This window comes from Seriola lalandi, unplaced genomic scaffold (assembly GCF_002814215.2).
Source record: "Seriola lalandi dorsalis isolate HSWRI2012SDOR001 ecotype SW California unplaced genomic scaffold, Sedor1 jcf7180002054898, whole genome shotgun sequence".
NCBI lineage: Eukaryota > Metazoa > Chordata > Actinopteri > Carangiformes > Carangidae > Seriola > Seriola lalandi.
In genome coordinates this window covers 5,692,758-5,702,152 of record NW_019525450.1, presented here as the reverse complement: position 1 = coordinate 5,702,152, position 9,395 = coordinate 5,692,758, and the positions used below count along the sequence as shown (strand labels likewise).

At 41.8% G+C, this 9,395-nt stretch overlaps 1 long non-coding RNA gene across 1 annotated transcript in view; it reads left to right on the top strand.

Annotated features, from left to right (window-relative positions):
* The window catches only part of LOC147817775 (uncharacterized), a 26,149-nt gene extending 24,329 nt beyond the window's left edge, over positions 1 to 1,820 (top strand). Inside the window, exon 3 of the long non-coding RNA XR_015438698.1 lies at positions 572 to 1,820. This is a non-coding gene — a long non-coding RNA (uncharacterized LOC147817775). The remainder of the gene's footprint in view (positions 1 to 571) is intronic.
* Positions 1,821 to 9,395: the final 7,575 nt, after the last annotated feature.

Genomic DNA, 9,395 nt, shown 5'->3' with positions numbered 1-9,395 from the left:
TTAGGGGAAATTGTACATGGTATTAATTACAGCTCTGTGTTCACATGGCTGCTCCCGCAAAGTGTTTATGCATGGAAGTAACATCATGTGCGCACAACATGAAGGGGGTCAGCGGGATGTAGGTGTTTTTCCACGTGGCGAGTGAACACATCTTATCAATTCACCGAGGTTCAGCTGCTTGATCCCCAGAGAGATGAACCTGATTCAAGTTTTTGATCAGGAGCAGGCAGGTGTAAGAAGAAGTTTCCTTTCATTAAGAGTCAATTAAGAGTCAGTTTATTTAGAAAATGTCTCTTAAAATATATAATATTGAGAGGTTATTGAAAATATATACTGTATATCAATGAAATACACATCAAAATATAAATTTGAATTGTGTAATTTACAATTATACAATTGTAATTTTATATACAAAAATTGTTAATAATAAAAATATATACTTCATCAATTTAAAGCCTTTGCACATTGCTCTTCTGCTTTCGGCATTATCTATTTGAATAAAGAAGTTTATAGGGGCCTCAACATGTGCCTTCATGACATCATCCTTTCATTTTTGCTGTGACATCTGCAGGTCTCCTTAACCTGCATTCACACACCACTTCGTGAGCTAACGGCCAAGCAAGAGACTGTCTGAACACCAGCCGTGTCGAGGGTTATTGGCAGTGAAAACAGAACAGTGGCCAGGTCTGGGAAGGATCCCTGCGTGTCTTTCCTGTTGGCCTCAGTGTTTCCATGCTGTTATCAACCCAACTGATAATGTGGAGCTCCGGGCTCTTTTTCTCAGGACCCACAGCACACTGCCGCACATTCTGATGGCGTGACACAGACTTCCACCACAGAGCCCCCTCTGTCTGAAGCAGAGCACTCTGCCAGGCCGGGGCCCGCAGCTGGTACGCATATTGGTGGGGGGATTCTGCCAGCCTGCCTACTATTACTGATATCTAAGGATGTGTACATGTGCAGCCCTGTTTGCAGGTTTCAAGAGTTTCTGGAAATGTTCAGGAAAAATGTATAGATCAGATCAATAAGGGTCTAAGCAGTAATTTGGTAGGAATTAAAAGTGCAATGAACTGTGACTTTCTGTTGGTGATCAGACATTCACCAAAATAAACAAAAAAATGTTATATTTTCAAAATAAGAACTCATATCTGTTTTTCCCTCCCAGTATTCATTTAGTCACTTTTCATTATATGCTATAATTTACTTTTAATTAATAAGGGGAATTATAAACAAGAAATGAAGAATAAGATATTGGCTACGTGTAATTTTCCATTTTGATTAAGTTTAATCAGATAACATGACAAAGTGTAAATTCTTTGGAAACACATTTTGACTGTCAGCATGAAAACTATGCCAGTGTTTTTGATAAAACTCAGCAATCACAATTGTTTTGGCCAATGTTTTGGTTCGTTGGTAAAAACAATGGTGATTGCTACATTTTCCTGTTTATTACATGAGGTGGCATGGCAACCATGAATAACTGCACAACACATCTTGGACCAGTCAGACTGCTTGGTTCTTTCAGATTACTTTCCTGAAATAGTCCTTGTAAAATATGTAAGGCATCACAGGAGAGGGTAGACATGTTATATACAGGTATATACACACTGTATGACTATGTTATGTTATGTTATGTAATGTTATGTTATGTTATGTTATGTTATGTTATGTTATGTTATGTTATGTTATGTTATGTTATGTATTAAACATTATAACCTCAATATTGTCCACTATGACTTATATTAGTAAGTCTTGGGTGAATAGCAAATTTGCTAATAGTAAACAGTAACATAGTTCACATAAAGCTTTTTATGTGAACTGTTTTCTCATATGATCATAATTAAAGAGCATTTGTTCTAATAAATTATTATTTTTTCAACTTAAATTGCATTTGTGTGTCATGTTACATTTCAGGGCTTGACTTATCAGTTAATTTTTAAAATGATAGTGAACATACCCAGCTATAACTAACAGGTTATTGATTACAGGTTATATGTTACACAGTATGACTTTTTCATTGCTGAATTAACAGTGTTAATGAATCATTCTCCACTGCCATGGCCCACTGCCTTCCTCCGTGTCTCTGACTAAGTGGGAGGTAGCTCCCAGACTGAGGCACAGTAAAGTTTATTAAACACATCAGCTGGTTTGCAGCAGACCATTACTGAAATGCTATATTCCAGCAATGAGAGATCAACAAATAGGCCTGGGAAATAACAAGCGAGAGGACTTTGGTCTTTTAAACCAGAGAGCATTATGCAAACTTTGAAGGAGGAATTTATTAAATCTCTTACAACAACTGAGGGGCTCTATATTTAACTTTGCCAGAGCACTTCGGACAAGTATTGGCTGTGGTTTCCAATTGGCTCTGAGAGCAGTCTGGTGGCTGCGAGGCAAACTTCTGGAGTCCCCGGTTCCTAAAATGAAACAGCTGCAGAGTGTGACACACTGAGAGCGGTGGGGCATAGGGAGGAGGAGTTTTCATGAATGAAGTCAGTGGGAGGGGGAGGAGAGAGGAAGCTACAGTAGCTCGGGGCTGAACACTACTACGTAGGTGTGTCATTAAAAGGGTTTGAGGGGCGTACAAAGTATGGGTGTGGACTCAGACATGGGTCATATAAGTTCAGTTTGATTCATAGTATAAGAGGGGAAATGGTGTTGTTGTTTACACTGGCTCAGGGTGCACAGCAACCCACTGTGTAATTTGTAGTGTAGTTTGCACAGATCTGCCCCCAGGGAGCCATGAGAGGCTGTCCTACATCGGCTGTTCCCCCACTGCCAGAGCCCTGCGTATCCCAGCGCTGCCCAGCCGACAGAGACAGAACAGAGCACCACTTGGACCACGCAAAGGTACATTAAAGTCCAACGCTGAAATTAAATTTCAGAGTCTGACTTTAGATGAACCTCCAAAGCTATCTAGCAGCCCTGCTACACTCTGTGCCAGAACAATATCTGTATAATTAATAACCACAGGAAGAAAGAGAAAGAAATCCACTTTGTCGAGCCAAACCAGAGCCATGTGTATGACGGTATGGAGCGCACACACACATTGTTTGGATTGGTGAGACAAAAAAATGCACTATAAAATACTTTCTGCTGAATCTGTGGAAAATTGCAGAGAGAAGCAACACACTCTTTGCATTTACCTGTCCAATCAGCACTGGGAAGCTGGGCGGGGATGGCATCCAGCTGGTGTTGGGAGTATGACTCACAAAACCAGCACAATCTGGTGGTTGTCCAATATACTTATTTTGTGTTATTACATATATCCAGACCTTCCTCACAGGCAAAAGCCCAAGTTCAAGAACGTGATAGAAATGAAAAGTTCACAGGATTTGAAAACCGATCACTACACATCCACACTGCATCACACAGCATTTTTCACTTATCCTGCTTTAGACCTACTCTTTTGGTTTTACACACCAAACCAAATCATTATATTTTAACACAAATCTTTCAACCAGGCAGGAAGCTGGCAAGCTATTTTTTGCACCTTCTTCTTCCTGTAAATACACAGCTTCTCTGGTTACATCTGCATCACATATGCCAACGGTATCTTACAGTGGCGTGAGGGCATAGCTTACATTTTTAAGACGGGTGGTCTCAGTGGTATTTTAAACCATTATTTTTATTAACCCGAGCATTCTTTGCACCCTGTCTGATCCCTCTTTCCTCCTTAATTTCAGTTTTTTAAGCATCTTGTTTTTGAACTCACTTGCATGCCTCCTTTTTTCTTGCTGCTTTTAATTATTTTGATACATAAAAAATAATAACAAAGCTTAAATTATACCTTTCATATGCGCTCAGCTACATATAAACTTTCTCGCCCCTGCCTTGTTCTACTCTGAGCAGAGATGCTTGTGCTGTTCATGTTGCTGTGTGGCTGTCTGTCTCACACCCCTCCTCGAGCTCTCCTGATCAATATGGCGAACCAGTGGTCATCATCACTCATTGCAAACCGACACACACAAGTGCATGTGTACGTACGCACACACACTCACATACATTCATACATACAAACACACCATGGCCTTTTAAACCTCTGTATCTCCCAGTGTAAGCAGTGGGACACAACCCATAGAGCACATAATCCATCTGGCTTTGATTAATGGATTCAACATCCATTTTCAGACCAATACAATGGCCCTGTATGAATTTTATCAGCGTACAGTGACAAATAGCAGTTCTGTTCTCTGCTAAGAGCCCTCATTGTTCCTCTGACGAAGAGTCATGCAGATGTCACCGCCTTGACCAGGCTGCCCAGAGTGGCTTGTTTAGAAAATATAAATGTAACGGGCTGTAGTCTGACATCATTGTCTCAGCAATATAGATGCCTATTTTGTCAGCAGATAATCGGTATAAATGTATGACTTGATACTATTTTGCCAGAGAATAACATCCAGGCTCTGTGTAATTTTAGGGCTGGTGGTGTAATTGTGCACGTGTTTGTTTGGCTGTGGGTCCAGAGTAATTCTTACAGTATGAAATAAAACGTCAGCATGTTCTTTAAATAAAAGATACCAAGAATATGCATTTGTTCGAGTGATTCTATTTTACATGCGCACATATTACAGCCAGCCAAAAGATTTAAAGTGAGCGCATGTATGCATTTAGATGGCATCTTCTCAGCAATCATTTAGAGAGCATGGCATCGTCTCTGCTGTTAGCATATCCACAGTCTGTTGACTGTAATATCAGTAGGCAATGAAGAACTGATCAGGATGGCATGATGAGCTCCTGGATCTTGATGCCCAGGCACTGAATAATGCAGCTTTTTCCTCTGAGGCCCTGTATCCTTTGGGCCCTGTCATTGAAGATGCCCTCGCATCTCATCTCTCACTGACACATGGAAATGTTCTCCAAATAAGAGTTTACATCACCCTGAGAGGCTCGGTGATGAGGTTTTTACAATGGTAAACGGCCTGGCCTAAGTGGCGTGCGTCTCCCTCTGAGTATGTCTCCTGACTGTCCTCCTAATGACTCACAGAATATGCACGCCGCTCCATTTATGGGCAGTAAAAACAGTCATCCAGCCGCATGCTAACAGACTGTGAAGAGCACCATAAAAACTGTCTCCGTCATATTCACTTACAGCATAGTGCAGACTAGCAGCTCAACTGGCTGTCATAACATCCAGGAGGACTGTCACTGAGCTCCATGATGGTGTACCTCTCTGCCCATCATGAGCAGCCAAACATGAAGTAAAACAGCAGGCGTGCCCTCGCCTGCTACACAGGGTGACATGAACTAGCAGCCCCACGCATAGGAAGTGACATAAACAAGCAGGCCCCAGAGAGGAGGGCCATCAGTGGCGATGATGAGCGACTCTCTGGATGCTCCTTGACATGTGTGGCTGTGGCGGTGAGGGGGTGAAGGGAGCAGAGGAGGCAGGGAGCGGATGTGGGGGGGGTGGGGGTGGGGGGTGTTGCAGGGGCATGCGGTAGAAGTGTGCGCACGACTGCATTATCCGGCTGATTTAGTTATGACAGCTGGTGCCCAAGAGGAACGTAGCAGTGGGGAATAGGATCACCCAGGCTGCAGACAAATGATGATGAAGAGATCACTTTAAAGAACAATCTCCATAATATTTCATGCTCGCTCGGCAGCTCCCAGGCAGCCCGGGCTGCAAGGCTAACTGCTCTATCAATTGATTTGATTCACTGCCGGAGCTAGTCCTCGCACATAGTATTTCAAATAAATGACACAGCAGATAGGAATGATATCTACATCAATATTAACCCTGAAAAGAACTAATGGATGCCGGCTGCAATTTGCACTATATCCTGAGTAATGCATGTGAGGCAGAAGGAAGGTGATGGAAGAGTTATAACTCAGGCTTTTCCTGTCTCCCCCCAAGGCACAAGAGGATACAATTTGACCTACACCCACCCCACCCAACACAAATATACAAGCTACATCTTTCCTCCTCCCTAGGCAACCATTTGTTTTTGTATTTATAAAGCACATTATGGCAGACTAGGCTAAACTAAACCATCTCTCAGGCTTGTGGAACACAAAAGCAGTTTATCAGATAAATCACCCTTGACCAGTTAGCTATTAGAGCGGCCAGGAAGTGGAGTCCAGGCACGTATGGTGCTTATAATGATGGCATAGTTGCCTTTTATTAATGCGTGGACATGATGCATGCTCCTGTGTTGCAGTGGTTTAACATGGCTCAGCACTCTTTAACCCGATCCCACTTACTAACCTGCTGTATTATGAATTCAGATCAGGTACAAGGATAGATATACAGATTATTCCTTATACAAAAAGAAACACACAGTGGCTTTCCATACAGAGGCCATGACTTTTGGACAGAGGTGGAACGTGTGTTATTGTAAGCTTTACAATACATTTACTTCTCATTCAATCTCCTGTTCTTTCACTATAATAAAGTAAGTAAGTAGCACACAGACAAGATAACGTTAAAACACCTATTGCTCAGGTCAGGTGTTTGATTCATTGCTGTGAGATACCTTTAGGTGGCAACACTTGCGTAAAAGTGATGCCAGAACATTCATTAGCCTGGATGATGTTCACTGAGTAGCTACTGATCACTCCTGTCCCTGATATCTGACCCCTGCCCCAGTAAGAAGAGACGTGAACCACACACACACACACACACACACACACACACACACACACACACACACACACATACACACACACACACACACAGATAGTGGGAGGTTTGTGGCTTGCCAATAAGGTGGTGATTAATCACAGAGCTGATGAGAGGGTGTAGGGTTTCCATCAGTGATGCTTAATGAATGTCAAAATAATACGAGCATCTCTGATTGCTCAGGTCAGCAAGCGGTGTGTGTGTGTGTGTGTGTGTGTGTATGCGTGTGTGTATGCGTGTGTGTGTGTGTGTGTGTATGCGTGTGTGTGTGTGTGTGTGCATTTGGGGGTGAGGGGGGCAGGAGGAGGGGGTAGGTGGAGGGCTACGCTTTAGTCCAGACCCCCACCACTGTGCAGTCTGCTAATGAGTCCACTAGAGACCCACCCAATACCTTTGATTGTGATGCCATGGAAGAGAGGGGAGCAGTGCAATCTTTAGCTGGATTAAGTATCTCTTAAGGAGATCTACTTTCAGCCACAATGTTATCAACCCTTGAGTGTGTATTAATTAGGCCTATTGCAGAGGCGAAGCGGACGAATTTGCAGTATTCCCTCTACTCTCCTGCAGACACACACATGCGTACACAAGCGCACATTCAGAGCAAAAAATGCATCTAATAGCCTCTTGCAGAAATTCACTCCCACACAAACACAAGTTTTCTGTTTCTGTGGAACAGTGCCGTTTATTTTAAAGAGAAAAGGACTATATATGTTTAAAGTGAAGCCTACACCTCGGCCTACGTGTTCCAGAATGTTGCATGCTTTAATTTGACACCCCATTACATCCCCATCTACATGTTACATCCACACATCTGTATGCATGTTTAGGTATTGTATACATCATCCTGTTCTCATTAGCAGGGCTTTTGATATGAAGTGATGCATTATCTACGCACTAGGCAACAGTTGATTGACTGTGGGCCGGTAATGCTGTTTAGCCCCACTTAGAGCAACCTGGCTTTGATGTAAGTACATATTTCCTGGTGAAGGGGTTGTTATAATTTCAAACATTCACTTACTCATCATATGGAGCTCTGACAATGTTGCGGTTCACTTGCTTTTTTTTATCTCTTACATATGTTTCCTGGATGTGAAATCCACTATTTTCCTCTTCCCTGCAAGTCTTCAAGAAAACCTCTGTTAACTGGCCTGCAGGTTTATTGTTTACCTTTTTATCCTGTATGGCTAAAACCCCTCAGCATATGCTAGCAGAGGGTATTGCACAAATCATTGATATTCAATCCATTTACCCTCCTCCTCCTCCTCCTCGCCCCCAACTCCATCATAACCCGGATGTTTAAGAAGCATGTCCAACTGGTATGTTTTGACTTGGTTTAAGTGGTGTTTAATGACAATGGACTGGCTGTTCTGTTCCGGAGCTGTGTTAAGAGTTTCTAATCAAACGTTCTGCTCCATCAATAATGCAGCGCCTTGGATACCATGGAGGATTTAATTGTGGGTGTAGAGCTGATAGGGAGAGCCTTGGCTAGGGGTGTCTCGTTGCACTCTTTAATTAGAGACCCCCGTCATGTCAAGAGCGGGAGCCCTGGGTGTTTACTATGCAGCAACGTGCCCAGCACTACTTTGGCAAGAACCCCACTGTAACCCTGCCATCAGCTACCGCTCATAGCTGGCTCTGTCTGGAAGAGGCAGTGAGGTGGGCAGGGAGAGAGAGGGAGCAGGAGAGGAGACAGAGGAAAGAGAAGAAAGGAAGGAGGGACAAAGACAGCGTACAAAAATAAAAAATGTATATGTGTTAGCCAAAGTTTTGCTCATACATTTGAAAAAAATACTATATATATTTTGATTTTGAACAAGTTTGCAGCTGGAACTTTTCATAACATACGTTACTTCTTCAGATATTTTAAGATCTCTGTGCAATGATGGTAATTAAATAGTTGAAACTCAAACTTTTCAACGTTCCAAAAGTAATCAACAAAGGCAGCAGTAGAGATTTTTCTTGCCAGGGCTGGTCGGTTGATTAATTGTTTACTGATGAGGCTATAGAGTTTGTAGTAACAAATACTGCAAAACTGCAATGTAACACTATTTTTAAAAAACAGTCAGCCATCCATTAACAGCATTTTAAGTAAATCTAGTATTTGTTAGACACTGTTGTTAAATATCCAAAGTAAATTAGTTCATTCAGTAAAATGAACTGGTTCAGATCCTGGTCTCGTCAAATAGCGTATGAATAACGCATCAATTTCGTATAACTACGCATTTTTTATTTTTCGCATGTCTTTGACACCAATTCCTTTCTCTACTGAATAACCTAAAAATGCGTAAAAATGACTCACAAAAAAAGTTGTGTGCTACTTAAATACAATCCCACAAAATCACATAATTCAGTTTCATTACTGATGCATTTACCTTAAAAAAAGTATATAATTATTGGTCCTACCAAGTCCATATTCTTAAATCTGATACAGCTGATCTTGCATGGACTTGACATTATGAATAAATGAAGCAATTTTAAAAGAAACAAAAACCGATATTTCCCTCTGAAATGTTGGAGAGTAAAAACTTAAAAGAGTTGCTTTCCCTAACTGTGACTGAGACTGCCATGTTTGTTCATTATGTATATTTGTCTTGGTTCTTTAGCTTTTTTGAACGGTATTACAAACCACAGTGAGAAACTAAGAACATGAAATGATAAAAGTGCAGAGGGTGGAAAATACAAAGCTGAGGTGAGGATAAAAATATTACAATGAAAATTTTAAGATATCTCTCCCTCTGAGGATGTCGGGCCCAGATGTGCACCCCCCCCCCCC